Source organism: Varanus komodoensis, unplaced genomic scaffold, assembly GCF_004798865.1.
Source record: "Varanus komodoensis strain SLA01 unplaced genomic scaffold, ASM479886v1 scaffold4, whole genome shotgun sequence".
NCBI classification, from domain to species: Eukaryota; Metazoa; Chordata; class Lepidosauria; order Squamata; family Varanidae; genus Varanus; species Varanus komodoensis.
The window spans coordinates 56,377,568-56,394,714 of record NW_025335941.1 but is presented as its reverse complement, the minus strand read 5'-3'; the positions used below and the strand labels follow the sequence as shown (position 1 = coordinate 56,394,714).

General features: G+C 46.7%; 1 long non-coding RNA gene across 1 annotated transcript in view; it reads right to left on the bottom strand.

Moving 5' to 3' along the window:
- LOC123029579 overlaps nucleotides 1-16,877 on the bottom strand; it is a 61,404-nt gene extending 44,527 nt beyond the window's left edge. The window contains exons 1-2 of the long non-coding RNA XR_006415946.1: nucleotides 16,807-16,877; nucleotides 14,305-14,645 (exon numbers count right to left, since the gene is read on the bottom strand). This is a non-coding gene — a long non-coding RNA (uncharacterized LOC123029579). The remainder of the gene's footprint in view (nucleotides 1-14,304; nucleotides 14,646-16,806) is intronic.
- Nucleotides 16,878-17,147: the final 270 nt, after the last annotated feature.

Sequence of the window (17,147 nt, the reverse complement as noted above, 5' to 3'; positions counted from 1 at the left end):
TGATAAATGCCTATCTGTAATTCCAGTGTTAATGGCACAGATGCTCTGCCACGGGACATGGAGCAAAGGAGAAATGGCAATCCTATTAGAAGAAAGAGCCAACTCTTCCAGCTGCAAGTGGGCAATGATGCCACACCCACTCAGTGACAAACAAGCCCACTCAAATTGGCTGGGCAAGATTTTTCCAAAGGACATTACAACGTGAACACTCTTTGGGTGTTTCAAACCTTCCTCCTATGCACCCCCCCCGCATCAAATCACTTGGACCCCTAGAGCGCAAGTTCCCTTGCTCTCCCAGAGACAATGCCTGTAGCACACTGACTGAGGCAGAAACACCTTCTTCTTCTTTTTAAAAAATAAGAAAGCCAAGCCGACGGTATCATTCTTTCTTCTCTGTGCTTCCTTTGTGCAAACGGAGACAATTCTGAGCAATGCCTCTTGGGGTGGCTGGGGAAGGGGGGGGGGGTGAAGGCTTTATTCAGAAACAATGAGAGTCAAGAATGTAAATTAGCTGCACTGAAAGCCGGGCAGGCGATCAATACAGGGAAGACAGGCCTCAAAGTTATACCCGTTTCCCTAGGAGGATAAGAGTTGAAATTTGGTGGGGCGGGAGAGAATATAAAGGAGATGAAAGCCAAGAAATTGAAGCATAAACAAAATTAAAAAGTGCAAAGTGAAAATAAAAAAAATGTGGCAGGAAACATGAGATTAGCAATTTCAAAAAAAAGTTGAATGCAACGGACAAACAAAGAACAGTTGGGATGGAGGAAGAAGTTAATAAGAAGCTAAAAGGAGGGAAAATACACCAAAGAGTGCAGAAAACAAAATATTAGAAGACACTGAAAGGGGAAGCAATACAATCCATGCTGAAAGTTGGTCTCACGAGGCCTTCAGTACATTTAAAAAGCATCTCAGGCAGGGATTGGAGCTGTCATGGAACGCATGCTCGGCATGCAGAAAGTCCCAAGTTCAAATCCCGCATACCATCATTTAAAAAAAAAAAAAAAGAGGGGCATCCATCCTGCCGGAGAGCTGAAGTCAAACTGATCCAGATGGTCCAGTGGTACAAGGCATCTTCCTACCTTCACACAGCCTTTCCGATCCTCCTGCAACACCCTGAGAGACAACCCTATGCCTCTTCCCTGCTGAAAGATGCACTCCCTGTGAAAGGCATATACAGATCAAGGCTCCTGGTATTACCTGAAAAAGACAGCAAGAGGACATCCGCAGACACTATTTTCAGCCCAGAGGTATGAGGGGCTGCCCACTAAACTGGAGCCCCTCCATCTCTGGGAGGCCATCTGCCCCACTGTTCATGGAATATCTCTGCTGCATCTGATTCCCCCTAGATTTTTACCCTCCTGCTTCACATGTCCTGTGGTCCAGTGGGCCTGATCCCCAAATCTTTACAGTATGTAGCACTACCTGTTTTAGCCATAACCTCAAAGAATATTAGAGGTGGAAAGGGACCATAAGGCCATTGAGTCCACCCCCAGTTCAGTGCAGGACTCCAAATTAAGCATCCCTCTCAGATGCTGTCCAGCCAGCCAGCCAGCCATCTGAAACTTTTCTATACCATCTCATTACCAAAGTCTCGGGACAGTTTAACAATACAAAATGTACAATAAACATCAGCTACATCTTGATTGCCTCCAGTGTAGGAGAACCCACCACTCCCTGGGTAATTGCTACCATTGCCATACTGCTCTACCGGGAAGTTTCTCTGATGACCAACAGGAATCTGGCTTCCTGTAACTCAAGCTCATTATTCCGTGTCCTGCACTCAGGGATGATCAGGAACAGATCCTGGCCCTCCTCGGTGTGACAGCCTTTCAAGTACTTAACAAATTCTATCATATCAGTCTTCTCTTCTCCAGGCTAAACATGCCCAATTCTTTCACTCTCTCCTCACAGGGCTGTTTCCAGGTCCCAGATCATCCTTGTTGCCCTCCTCTGAACCCATTAAAAGCATAAGAAGCTGCCCTGCAGTGGGTGAGTTCTCATGCCATAGCAATCCATCCTGAAGATAATCTAGATAGCAAGGCTTGTTTTTGGAACAACCTGTGGTGCACCTGGCTGACAATCAGGCCCACTGTGTGTTCATTCCCCCACTCCTTCCCCCCAGTCCTCCTGCAGGTATCCAATAACCTGCATGGCAGAATCTCTCATTTCATTTCTCCACTGCAATCAAGACCCCTTTTTCAGTTGCTGTGGTCTGCCCCCCACTTTTCTCGGGGATTACTTGTGATCTCTGCAGCCAATGACACCCCCTCCGAAGCATCCAAGCAACACAACTGACTAACCATTCACGGTTCATCACTTCTTTTAGTTCTCCTTTTCCTTGTTTTCTTTCACTTCATTTCCCCTACTTATCCACCCACCTTTTCTTTTTGTGACAGAATGTGCTCACTTTTTTAAGGCAATTGTTTTATTATTTCTGGGTGGTTAGTAGTTCAAAATTATGCATGTGAAGTTTGAAGCCTTGACTGGTCAAAATCCTAGTAAGACCTTGCTATCAAAGCAGGTACCATCCATGGAGATTAACAAACCTGGGCTTCAAAAACATTTCCTTGCTTTTAGCTGACACCTATCGAACTGCAGGCTATCAAGTGAAAGCAAAGTTGCAAGCAGACTTTTTCCTGTGAAGGAAGGAGAGACTTCATGACTGCATATGCCCCTGTCAAACAAACAAACAAACATTTAGCCCTGCCAAAAAACATGTTTTGAGAGAAACACTGACTCTTGACAGCTGCTGACATAAGTTCCCCTGTAAGTGGGGCTAGAGCTGCACGTTTCCAGTTACCCAAACACCTAAACCAGTGGTGGCGAACCACAGCATGCAAGCCGCACTGCGCACGCGAGCCAAGCTGCCCCAGCATCTCCCCAGCAGCCGAGTATTGGACCGGCTTTCGCATGGCCGGTCAGTGCGCTGCCAAGGATATATACATAATTGCTTGGTCTGGCTGTGAGTTGTTTTTTCTAAACTAAAACCTCAGTATTCAGGTTTTATTGCAGTGTTGGCACTTCGGGATAAATAAGTGGGTTTTGGGTTGCAGTTCGGGCACTCGGTCTCTAAAAGGTTCGCCATCACTGCCCTAGACCCTCAGGAAAGTGTGGAAAAGGGGGAAGGATGTCGCTGCATCTTCACCCCATTTTGCATGCCAAGGTCTGCCAACTATCCGCTGTCCCCTGAAAGCGATGTATTTGAAACCTGGTTTTGCCATAGATGCTGCAAACATTTACCAGGGCACCAGGTAAGGGTTCAAATATCAATTAGTGGAGTTGCACAATTATGAACTACCAATCAAATGAAAAGGAGAAAAAATGAAAACAGTCTTCCCCAACCTGAAGCCTTTCAGATATTTTAGATTATAATCCGCAGCATTCCTGGCATTTCAAGCCACTTTTTATACTGGTTGGGTCTGATAGCAGGTAAAGGCAAAACTACCTGGAAGACATCAGTTTGTGGGAGGCTGCAATAAGTTAATACATTGCCTACATTTATTATACACTGTGAGAAAAATGTTTTTGGTCTAGAATCTACTGCCAAATCAATTTCACTGCATGACCCCAAGTACTAACATTATATGAAAGGGAAAAGGCAGGGAGAAAGATCTTTCTACTGACTTTTTCAGTCAAAAAACAATTTACCATCAGTGTTTTGAAAAAGCAGCTCAATAAAAATCCAGAAATGAGGCCTTTGTGGTCACTGAGTCTGCTAGGAGTTCCTGCAACTTTGTCACAGGTGAATAGATTTGGCACATTTTATTACCTATGACTCAAAAGGTTATGCAACTCAAACAAGCTGACATGGTTTTCTGGCACGCCACAAGATATGTATCAGCAAAAATAAAACCCCTAATATACTCAAGTCATCTTCATTCTTCAAGCTGAATCTTTTGATTTTAGACAGTAAACCATTTTCTCTCTCTGCCATTTGACGCATCTGTCTATATGCCTGTCTCTCTGTACATGCGTCAGGGAGACTCTCTTAATGGATGCCAGTCAAGCAGTGCATCCCAGGCTGAGGGAACATACCAGCCAAATCATTATGAAATTCTTGCAGTGCCACTTCATAAATATCTGCTCAGATGTAAAACCCTCCGAGTTCAGTGACACTCACTCCCAGTAAATGTGTAAAGCAGAGATGAACAACCTGCAGCCTCCAAGGTGCTCTGACCCTCCCTCAACTGGGATGCATGTGCATTTGTCTATGTTTGAGCGCACATGCGAAGCTGCTGACCCTCAAGCTAGTATCCTTGGAGTGGAAAGGGCTGTGCATCCCTGATATATAGAATTGCAGCCTATATAGATTTTCACCCTGCTTAAATTTGCCCCCAAAACTTCTAGCTAAAAGCAAACTCTTTTCTGATTTTAATGTTAGGGTACTGTCTGCCAAATCTGTCATTTTTTGGCACCAGGTTAAGACGGCTTTTAAAGACTTATTCAGCTACCCAGGGGCTTGAACAGGATCATCAGATATTTCACAGAGTTACACTTTTGTTATGGCTTGTTATTGTCTGTTTTTATTATCACGTTTAACTGTTTTAAACTTTTTACATTTTTTCTGATGTTATATTTTATTGTATTTTTATCATTTGTTTTTATGGATTCAGTAAACCACCCAGAGAGCTTCAGCTGTGGGGCAGTATAAAAATGAAATTAATTAGTACTGTAACTGTATTATCTAATACCTTTTAGATCCCACACCATTGCTCCGCAGGAGGTTGCCCAAAGGTCCTTTCCCAGTGTTGGACCAAATTAGGTCCTATATAACACAGACCCACAAAAATCAATTAGAATCACTAGTCATGCAGTCCCACTGATTACCGTAGGTCTACTCCAAGTATGACTGGATCTCAACCAATCTCCAGTGTTGTTTGACATCTTTATACAAGACTAGGAAAAAGAGAACTGCTTACCAAATTTACAGACAACACCAAACTGAATAAGGAACAGGTAACACTGTAGAACAAACACCCACAACATGGTACCAACAAACAGTCTTTTTTAATGTTTCCCAGGTTTAACATACATAAAGGATTATGTTCAAAATGCATGCAGATTTTTAGAAATTATGCATAAACCTCAATAAATGCAGACCAAATATCCACCCATGTGAAGGTGGCATCTCTGTGTTACCTGTTCATCTGTGCAAAGCACTGTAACGTCCTCACTCCACTGCATTTTAGGAAGCCTGTGTTCATCCCTCCAATTCTGTAGCATCAATGTTTTAGCTATCAAAAGGGGAGTGAGCAGCTATTTCCCCTTCCATTTGTTAATTTCTGTGAATCATGAACATGATTTAAAAGAGCATTTATGAATATTTGAGACTGTCCCAGTACAAAATTTGTCATGCAAGAAACTCTTCCACAAAAGAAGCAATCACTGAACATTGCCAAAACATAAGTTTAGAAGAGGCATTAGCTGCATTGCACTGCCAGCAATTCAACAGTAAGAGAATTAAATAATCTATTAAAGAGATATTGAGTATCCAATAGGCATGAAACAAACTTTTTTGCTGAATAAAATGCAGGGGAAAATCCACAGACATGATAGGTAGGCACCAAACAGGAAATCTATCAATTAGCTATTCTGTGGTGGTGCCCACAGCAGATTCTCAAATTCCCAAATGGGTCCATGGGTTCAGAAAGGTTGAGACTCCTGCCTTGGGAAACCAAAATGGAGGATTCAAGATGATCCTGATGGGATTAAAAAAACGAAGACAATGGATTTCAAAGAGGTAAATGCAGAGTTCTGCATTTAGCCGGAAGAGTTAGGTGCACAGATCTAAGATCATCTTCTCCATTTTATCTTTACAGCAACCTTGTGAGGTTGGTTAGGCTGAGACAGTCCTGGAAGCTTCATGGCTCAGTGGGAACAAGAACCCAGAACTCCCAACTCCCTATGCAACATTAGCACCACTAGACTGCACTGGCTCTCATTTTCTTCTCACAGAAATTAATTGTCCCCATAACAATGAATGGCATCCACTTAGAGAGTTCGTAGGCTTTTCCTATGGATCCTGCTGTGTTGGGAGCTATCCCTGTTGCTGGTGACCCCAGCCAGTAAGACTCAAGCCTGCTTCAACACTGACCCTTCCTTTGTATGGCCCCAAACCACATTACGTCCCTCAGTCACACCACAGTCCTATCAAGGACAGCTTTCTCAGTAAAAGTGAAACAACTTTTCAGTTTGCAATTTGGAATATGGGCACTCACACAAACAACCTCGATATACTTTCCTTAAAATCTGCCACCAAATTCTCCCTTCCACCTGCCACTTCCTGATTTCTTATCCGTTTACAAAGTAACTTTTTAAGCAGCGGATTAAGGATTTACTTGATCATTCCCTAAAGCTGCTTCCCTAAGTTTTACAGGGGGTGGGGAGCAAGAGCAGAGAAAAAGCAGAACCAAGTGCTGCTGCTTCACGTCAGTCTGGAGGATGGCAGTGGAAGAATAATCTCCAGAGACATCCCACCAGGTAGGAGAAACGCTGATTTGCTCACCACAGTGGCTCTGCCCAGACACAGTATTCGCACTTAAGATTATTCATATGTGTATCACAGTGTGCTTTGGGAATTCTCAGTCTAATACCACCTATGGGATTTGTAACACAAAGTCCCACCGCTGAATGTTCCTGTTTATTTTATTTATTTACTGTATTTATACCCCACCTTTCGCCCACTGTGGAACTCAAGGTGGCTACATGCGGTTCCCAGGTGGTCTCCCCTCCAAGCTCAGTCCATCCCCAGACCTGCTTAGCTTCAACATGGTGGATCACTGATTTGTCTTCAGACCATATCCAGGACCAGGGTTCTAGTCAGGCCGTCAGGCCCACTTCCAGGATACTCTATTCCATTCCCCCTCCTCAGCAACACAGGCAGCCAGCATTTCATGGACACCGAACCTAGGAAGCGCTCACTAGGCTGATCTGTGGGGCAGTCTCCCTCAGGGCATTTTCCCCTTAAGATGTTTTGTATTGCTGAAAATCGTGCACTTTCCTCCAGTCCTTCCGATATCTCCCTTTCCTGTATGGATTGCACCCTTTCATCTATAGAAAGCTCCACACTTGGAGAATCAGTCCATTGTCGGCATATCACAGCCCTCTCCACCTAGTTCCCTCCAGGTACTTTGGACTTCAGCATTTATCAGCCCCACCAACACAACCAATGTTTGGGGATGACAGTAGGCATAATCCATAGAACAGCAAATGCTGGTACAGGTGAGCCAACTTCACACTAGTTAGACCAGCCTTCCCAGATCTGGTGCACTCCGGGTGTGTTGGAAGGCAGCAGGTTGGAGCGGGCTGGATTATCCATGGCATTTCAGCTAAGAATTCTAACCTCCCCTCTTCTCCCAGTTGTTTCAACATCTGAAATATCTCCCTTAGAATGCAATATTTTGGGAGATGTGGGCCCAGTCCCTCCAGGGCTCCATCACACTCTTCTGAACTCTCAGAAGAATCAAGCTGAGGCATGGGGAACCGCTTTCAGCCCTCTGAGGCCTGATTTTGGAGAAGATCTTTGGAACGGCATTCGAGTGTGGGGGAGCTGCAGGTAAAAGGGAAGATGAAAAAAGAATCAAAATCTGATTTTAGCAAATCTGATTATTGTCAGTATTGTCAGCCTTAGGGGAGAGATTTCTACTTTTCAGATGAAGGAAGGTACTACATAAAAACCGTAAAATCCACCAAACAAGTGGTAGGAGGGGAAAAAGGGACAGGGGCCATCTGGGGAACCCCATGTTTTCCTCTTGGGCCTGAAGTTCTCCTGAGCTAGCTGACCATTGATGGAGAACTGGATTGCTCCAGCAAAGTAATCATTTTGGGTGTTCTTTTGAATGACAGCCAAATGACATGCATCTTCCGAACAAGAAAGCCCCTGGTCTATCACAGAAGCAGAAACTTGCCAAGGCATGCCCTTACTTGTCCTCTCCCTACCCCCCCCCCCGCCCCTCTTCCTGTGATGGACCTTCTGTGCTCACTGTTCAAAAGGCAGGATGACAACAACCAAGAGACTCATTTATTTCCAAAATAACTCATAAACCCAAGCCAATCTGGAAGCCCTCATTACTGCAGGCCATCGCTGCAGTTCTAGGCACAATGGTTCTGGCACAGAATCCCAGAATCACACACAAGGAGCTCTGAAAAGTGCAGAGGACACAATCTTGCATACAGAAGATCGTGAATCTAAACAATCAAAAGAGAGACGAGAAGGGGAGAAGAGGCCTGCTTCCTTTTGCATAGCAACAGATTAAGCCTCCCAAACCAGACCTATTATATGGGAGGGTCGCTCTCTCCCTTCGCGCAAAGCCCTGGCCATCTAGGTGGGGAGAACAGCTGAGGATTGAGAAGCTGTAAAAGAGATAAGGTATGAGAAAGCCAGATGGCCATGGGGCTGTCAGCAAAGTACAGATGGCCAAAGCATACACTCACTTGAGAACTGGGCCAAGTTGGTCTTAATTAATTTATCAAATCAGTACTGTAAACGGTGCGATATCCACTCGTTTCATGGCTTTTAATCATCATTATGCAAAAAATTCCACAACACACACGCTCACTTTCAGTGCCATCCTATGGCCCCTGAAGAGCACTTCTTGCTGCTGCTGCTGCTGCTGCTGTCGTCTTTGTATTACATTTAAGTCCTGCCTTTCTTTCTGTTCTAAGAAATCCAAGGTGGCTGGTAAGCTTTTCCTCCTCTCCATTTCATTCTTGCCACATCAGCCCTGTGAAGTAGGCTAGGCTGAGAATCTGAGTGGCCCAAAGTCATGCACAGAGCTCCCTGCTAAGTGGGAACCAGCACCTGATCAACCACATCCCAGTCCAACTATGCCATGCCAGTTTATCATCTAGGATGCCGTAGCAGTTTTCAAGATCGTTATTTGTTTTTCGGCACCAGGCGAAGACCTTTTTATTTAAGCGGCATTTTAACTGTTAATATTATTGGATTTTATCTGGCCAGGGCGACTTATTTTATATTGTTATTTTTTGCATTTTAACTTATGTTTGTATTTTTAATTTACTGTTATAATTATTTTTAACTTAATGTTGTAAGCTGCCCCGAGGCTTCGGCGAATGGGGCGGCATAAAAATGCTTTAATTAATTAATTAATTAATTAATAAAAAGATCCCGGCTCTACACTCAGAGTACCTTCCCCTCTATCTGTGCCTCCTGTTACAGGTGCAGAGCCGAGGGCAAAGGGCACATGATCCTTCTACCAGGTGCTACGTGAACCCAGCAACTCATTTGCATGCCTTGTTCGTCTACATGCAAGAAGATTCCATTTCGCTGTCTCACAACCTGAAGCCTGACAAACATTTCTGGGTAGATTACTGCTAGCAAACTCACCCAGGCTGCCAGGATTTGGAAAAGTAATTACATTGCTTAGTCCACCTCTTGTTTTGCTCACACTGTCACAGTGACGGATGCTGCATTTCAAAGCATGCACAACGGGACCCAACTACGTACATGGGAGGGGAGGTTTGCACACCCTACTAGCTTGTCTTTTCTCTCCCACGCTTGGGTCTAGCACCTTGCAACATCAAAGCAAAAAGCAGCATGAGGAAGGCAAGTGACACGGGCTGGGGCTATACCCCCGTTTTTAGAACATGGGCCAAGAAACGGACAACTTATCCACTATCATATGGAAAAAGAGCCACTTGCCTCTTTGTCTATGGAGAACAGGCATTATCTCCTAGGTGACCAAGCAGAGAAAGCTATACAAACATTTGTTTTCCCCATGTCACAGATGAAAAAAGCAGATATGTATACTTAGCATTTTCAGTATTCAGAGCACTTCATGTGCATTATCTTATTGTAATCCTTACAACAATCCTATAAGTAGGTCAGTATTATCCGCCTGTTGAAGATGGGAAAAGGGGGGCTAAGAAGGAAGAGAAATCCTTTCCTGGTGTCACCCAGTGAATTCAGGTTGGAGACAAAATCCAAATCAAGAATGCCCTGAATGTCAGTCAATAAGTGTTTACAGGCTATTAATTTTGGAAGACTTTGAACTTCTTCACAAGACTCCAGAAAAACCTCTGACATTTATCAAATGGAGACACCCATGGCAGCTTCACATGGCTTGAGAGATGCACAGATGAGGGCATAAACATTCTAGGTCTGCAGGTCACTTTTATGTACTGCATCAAGAAGCTCTGGAAGGTCAGGATAGGATCCTCTTGGAACTGGAAAGACTAGGCTGGCAAAAGATCTAACAATTAATTGGTTTTATCCTGTCCTCTTTCTGTTTTTACTACTATTTTAGATGCAGTGTATTGTGTATCGTCGTTACGGTTTTGTTCTTGGTTTCCTTTCTTGTAAGCCGTCCAGAAACTTTTTTTTAGTAATGGACAGCATAGAAAAAGTTTACATAAATAAGATTTGCTTGTAGTTCTGGAGCTGTGTGGCTCATGATGCAATATACCAGCATTCCCCAAGCTGTCACCCTGTCTTGGACAATTCCCAATGACCCCGGCCCAGCAGAGGCTGCTTTATTTATTAATTTGACTTGCATGCTGCCCCATTCGCCATAACGGACTCAGCTTTGCATCAGCTGGAATTACCTCCCTTTGACATAGCAAAGACTCCAAGCAGACATGCATGACGAGACACACTGTGCCTAACCTGCTGAAGCGAAAGTATGGCTATTGGCAGCTCATGCCCCGGTACATCCACATCACTTGCTCCATTCCAGGGAGCTGGGCAGCACAGACCTGTAATCTCCCGGCTTCAAACCGCATGCACTGCAAAGCTGCGTGCCGGCTAGGAAAGTCTGCCACTGGTGGCTGGATGTGTCACACAGACACATTTAACTTAATTTAAATGTTCCAACGCTGTTTAAAAACAAAGCCACCCTGACGTACCTCTCCTCAAGGCTCTGCTGGTGTCTAGGTTTCAGTCCTGGAGCTACGGCACTGACAGAGAGAGGGACGGACAGGCAGACACGCATCCTCTCTTATTATTATAGATGACAACTGCCAGCCAGATGGAGAACCAGCAACAGGAGGAAGCTCAGCATCACAGACATCGGGCAGATCCAATTCTCCACTGCACTGAATGGCGCTTGCATGACAACTGCGTGTGACACAGGTTTGAGTAGAGGATATCAAAGCCCTTCCTCCTCCCAACCCTCCAAAATCTGTTTGAATGGGGAGATAAATCCTTCCTTTGATTGGTTCCAGATTTAGGAGAATAACAATCTCCTAAAGGACCACACTCTTGGTCCACCTAGCCCAGTATGTCAACACAGACTGGCAGCAGCTCTCCGGGGTTTCATGAACGAGTGTCCAGCCCTAACTGGGAATGATGGGGATCGAACTTGGGAGTATCTGCATACAAAGTACATTTGCAGCCACCAGCCTATGACCCCTCCTTCTAGCCAGGTATGTGGCTGGTGGAAGCAAACTTCCCCACCTCCCATATTAACTCTGGCAACTTCCAGCAGCATCAAGGATCTTGCTGAAAAGATGGAGGGGGGAAGCCCCCCAAACTGGTCAGAGGCACCTTCCTTGAGCAGTGTCCTGCCATTGACAGAGGACAAAGATTCTGAATCCAGCTTCTTATGCTAACAAACAGAAAACAGCTTTCAGACCATCAAGTTCTTTCTTGCACCTCCAATGTTTTAGAATGGGGACCTCTTTCAATGGTGGCTGCTCCTGGTTCCAATCTAAGAGTGCTGTGTGAGTCACAGGCCAGGACATGGCCTCTATTAGATGGGACAGGCTTGCAGAAATGGTGTCCCCTCTGTACCATGCACACATGCATGCAAGTCTATTTGGGTTTTTGCAGCTCAGAGGGAATTGTCAAGGACCTGAGAGGAAACTATAAAGAGCTGTACAATTCTGTTTCACTTGATGAGAGGGAAACTGTGTAAGCCTTTTTATCCCAGCACGTAACCCAAGTGGATCAAAAGATCTAAGACACACAGCTACATCCCTCAAGCTGAGTTCAAGTGACAGCTGATCACCCATGTAACATAATCAACAGAAGAAATGAATGGTCCAAGAGCAGATGCAAATGATATGGGCCCAGATACATTACACTTCATTAGATGCATGGGCCATGGCGTTCCAGATTTATTACATATGGTCGGGGGGGGGGGGCAAGGGAAAATTGTGAACCGTGACAATTGCTCTATGAACACTGGTCATTCACTGTTACTAATGCACTTTGCTGTTTGCAAACTCCCCCATCTGGCCCCACCATATATACTGTATACAAACCTTAAACTCCACATAATGTTCTGTGCATCTGATAAAGTGGGCTAGAATCTGAGAGCTTATGCCAGACTAAATTCGCTAGCCTTTAAGGTATTACAGGAATATTTCCTGCTTTAGTTACAACAGACCAGGACAACTACCCCAGGAAAACAGTTACAATTACAGCCCCAAGGAATCAAAAGTCCAAATGCTTTATGATGGGCTTTTACTCTGAATCAAAGATTACTGGGGTGGGTGACTGGGTGCTTCCCCTTGGTACAGGATGTTAGGAGGGCCAAAAAACAAAAACAAAACCCCACACAACAATTTAGCTTTGCAGGTATTTGTCAATTTGGAACAGAAAGCTGTGAATTAAATTTGGCTCAACCACCAGTTCACATCTGTGCCCTCTAACAAACTGCCAAATGGTTTCTGGAAACTCAAGCAGGACTGCATTACTCACATTTAAAATGGATTATATTGCCAATTATTTGGGTCTCATTCTAATGCTCTCCCAACATTCTTCAGCAGGCTGTGAGCCTCATGATCTTTTTTATTTTTCAATTACAACCATTCTGGAGCTTTAGGGACTTTAATTCCTAGAGCTTAACAATGGAGTTTTCTTTCCCTTCTTTTTTTTCTTTCAATCTCTTTAAATATGCCTGGATTAATCTCTTCGAAATGTTTAGAACTGTTTTTTAGAGAATCACCAAATAGTTAAACAAGGGTTTTCATGCACAGTGGAGGCTAGCAGCTTTGTTGCCAGCAATAAAGTACCAGAATTCTTCCTTCAAACATTCTCCAAGTTAGTTCGGAACTGCACGCCCAACCTAGTGCCTTCCAGAAGGCTTGGACTACACTTTCCAGAATCCCCAGCCAGCATGGCCATTGATTCAATGATCTGATTCAGTGAATCACATCCAGTGGGTTCTATCCAATGTTAGAGTAACTTAAGTTCCATTTATTTCAAAGGCTCCACTCAAAGTGGGTCTAACTTTGGCTCCAATCCCACATAAGAAAGCTCAAAGCAGTGTGGGAAACCGTACGCTGTTCCCAGGTGCTCCCTGCCTTCTTAGGGCACAAGGCAGGAGGCATCAATCAGCACAGGAACAATGTTCTTCTTATATACAACTCATAAACAAGGCAGGACTGACCATGAAGGCCAACCGTGCAACTGCACAGGGTGTCAAACTTCCAGGAGCACTGGCCGTATCCCTATAAAAGCCTTTCAGAGCAAGTCCTGCCTGTGCTTTTGAATACATCCACTTTTCCCCACGCATACTTGTAAGCAAAATGCAGGTTTGGAATCCACCTTATTGATGACGCCCAGAAATTTGCAACTAGCACTTATTCCGGGCTCAGTAACACAGAGCACAATGGGGTGTTAGTTGAATTACTGAAATTAAAAACGGAAGTGAGAAAATAGGCTTTCATTAAATTCTGGATCATTTAATGTGCTATTGTTAGGCTACTCAGCATCCAATAAAATTGGGGCGGGAAAGAATATCTCAATTTGCCCAAGGCTGCAAAAATGCTTAAGCTCACACTGGTCTTAAAGGTATCACAGCCACATTGTTAGATTCCAGAAACTCTCAATGCTGCATGCTGATGTTCAGGGGGTCCAATCAACCCCTGGATGTCAAGCTGTGTGGGCCCAAGCCTCTGCAGGCCAGGAGGGCAACATCCATAGGCCAGATTAGGTCTGAAGGCCAGAGGAGGTATGCCCATACTTTAAGAAAATCCTCCCTCATTCTCCCCTTCTTGTCACAGATGCCTGCCATTATCACCAGTATGTTTAGGTTTGGCACCAGAGGTTGGAAGAGCCAGGCAGCTGCCAAGACCCCTCATGCCTCCTGATGGCCCACTGGTGCCCATTCCTGACCAGAAGCAGCTTCTACCACCAGTACTGTAGCAAAACAGGTGCTCTTGGGAGGTCTGAGGGCCGTCTACTTTTGCAGCACTCCCAAGCATGTGGGGGCAGGTGAGTAAGCACAGGCATCCCAGGCCGCCATCAGGGCTGCTTGGTGGAGAAAAGGAGTCCACAAGAAACACAGCATAGTAGAACTGGAAGGGGTCAATGAGACTATCAGATCCAACCCTCACCTCAATGCAGCTTTCCAACTTCAAGTATCCTCAACAGGTGTTGTCCAGCTGCATCCTGAAGGCCTCCAGTGTAGGAAAGCACAGAACCTCCCTAGGTCACTGGTTCCATTGCTGTGCTGCTGTAACAGCCAGGAAGTACTCCTGATGTTCAGGGCCACGGGCTGCCAAAAGAGGAACTGGCCCAGCCGAGCACAAGAGAATTCTGAATTCTGCAGTCTCCCCCAGAGTGTCACCCTCCAGATGGTCTGAACTACAACTTCCTTTATCAATGACTAGTTGTAATGCTGGCTGGGGCTGATGGGAAACTCCAAAACATCTGGTAGGTTCCATGTTGGGGAAGTCTGGAATACAAATTCTCCAAATGAAAAAAAGGTACAAAACGGCATAATAAAAAGAACTTTTTGTTACATGGGAATGCACAAGCCTCCTTGGGTTCCTCCTTTTTCTCAAGCTACCCTCGACATCAATCGTTTCTTCATTAGTCAATATGCATACTAGTTAGAGGGCCGTGGAAACCCAGTCTCAACTCCCCATTTAGCCCCAAAAGCCAAGAAGTGAGTGTGGACCAGTCACTCTCTCTCAACCTAACCTACCTCGTAAAATTATTGCAAGGATTAAGCAGTGGTGGGGAAACGACACCATATGGTGCTTTGTGTTCCTTGGAGGAAAAGTAGAATATAAATGCAAATAATAATTTGTCCCTAGCATAACAACTAGCAAATGCAATCAAGGTATCCAAGCCACAGAAGCAGCAACCCGTTTCAGCATTAGGCAAAGGACAGAATTATTACCCCACCTTTTTTTTCTTCTGCTTGCAGGGAACCCAAAGTGCACCACTCCATTTATCCTCACAACAAACACCTTGTGAGGTGCATTAGGCTGAAAGTGACAGGTCAAACTTCACCCAGTGAGCATGTTCATGGCCAAGTGGGGGCCAGAACCCAGATCCCCCAATCCAGAACTCTCCACATCACACCACAGTGGCTCTAAATGTCTCTAAATAAGATAAAACCTTATTTATTTTCCAGACAGCCGTTAACCTAAATCTCTTGTGTTACCAGTGTCTTTACCCCATACACACATCCACAAGCCTCGTGTTCAACCAAGCTCTCAGAAACACCCTGCTTCTTTCTCTCCTGCTTGCCCAAAATCTCCCGTTGCCCTCTCACTTAGACTTACGTCCCACTAACTACACATCGTCGGTCTGACTCCCGAGTATAACAAGCAACGGGGCGGCGCCTGCATTAACCAAGCGTCTCCGCAGGAATTCCCGCTGCCAAAACATGAACCGACCACTAAAGTGTCCCAAATGCGCAACGGGGAGGGAAATAGTGCGGATCAGCACACTAGCCGTGGCTAGGGTGGAGGGGGTATAGGAAGACATTTAAAATCCAGATCGGGCCCCCTCTGCTACTCCACGGGTGCGGAGGGGGGGTTATAAATGCTACATAAGTTTAATCTCTGATTTAACCCTAGTTGGGGGCCAGCAAGTAGTTTGTCAAGCGCAGAGCAGGCCGCGGGATCGCCCTCGGAAGCCCCGCCGAAGTCCACAGGAAGTCCTGCAGCCGCGCAGCCAAGGCGCGTCTCCCTTCTGCTTCCCAAAGCGCGCGCGGAGCACCCGGGAGGCGACGCAGGGGACGGGCATCGAGGGCCTCGCCAGCCCCGTTCCCGAAGACCAGGCTGGAACCCCTCCCTCCGCCCGCCGCGCCCTTCCCCCGGCTCCACCCCCCAAGTCGTGGCCCTGATCCTCCCGGACGGAGCCGCGCCGCCTCTTTCCCTTCGCGCGCCTCTTGGCTCGACGCGCGCACGCCTCCTCCGCCCGCTTCGGAAGTTCCAAGTGCACGTCTCACCTTTCGAGGCCGCCCCGCTCCTCCTTTTCCCACGCCCTTCTCTGCCACCCCATCGTGGCCCCCAACTTTCATGCATTCCCTTCTCGGACCCCTAATCCCTCCCCAACGCACACGAACGGCGGCCACCCTTTGCCCCCGCGCTCCTTTCTCAGCAAACTACCCGCGAACTTCGCGCGTCTTTTTTCGGAGCAAGCGTGGGCCGAATTGCACCCTGCGCTCCGTTAGGTCGACGCCCCCCACCCCAGGACCTCGAAGGCGACCCCGCTTAAGAGGCGATGCAACTTCTCTTCCTTTCGGGCCGCGATCCCGGACGCACTTTTCTTGAACTCGCCCGGACCTCCTCCCGAGTCAGCGCGGCGGCGCTCAGGCGGCAAGGCTGCCCGCACAACTGCTGCGCGTTTCCCAGTCGTCCCCCCCCCCCCGCTGGACTCGGTGCGGCTTCCTCGCGAGTAAGCCAGCGAGCCCACACGCTGCAAAGGGACCCTGCCACAGCTGCCTCTCCCGATCAACAGCTGGGAAACGCGTTCGGGCAACAGCCGCTATCTCGCTATTTCACTCCGGATTTTGTGCAGCGGTTGCACGGAGAGATCCGCCTGCGCGGCGCACTTTCCTCCCCGCGACTTCCCTGCCCCCGAGCCCCGCACTGACTCACCGGTGCACACGTGCTGGCGCCCTCCGGCCGCTTCCCGGCTCGGCTCAGCCCGGTGGACGTGGCAGAAGCGGCGGCAGCGGCAACTGCAGCTCCTCCCCAGCCGAGCGCAGCCTGCAACGCGAGAAGCTCCTCCCGGCTCGGCTGTAGCCGCGAGCGGGACGCCCTCTGCCGAGCGAGGGCCGCCTGGACCCGCTGCCAGCCGAGGCCCCGCTTCCTTCCCCGGCCGGGCTGCCTGGACGAATCGCCTAATTCCCCTCTCGAGGCCTTGACTTCCCGTTGCATTGCCAGCTGTAGGATTTTTGTTTGGGTCCCTCTTTTTTCTGAAATCCTAAAACGCGCTA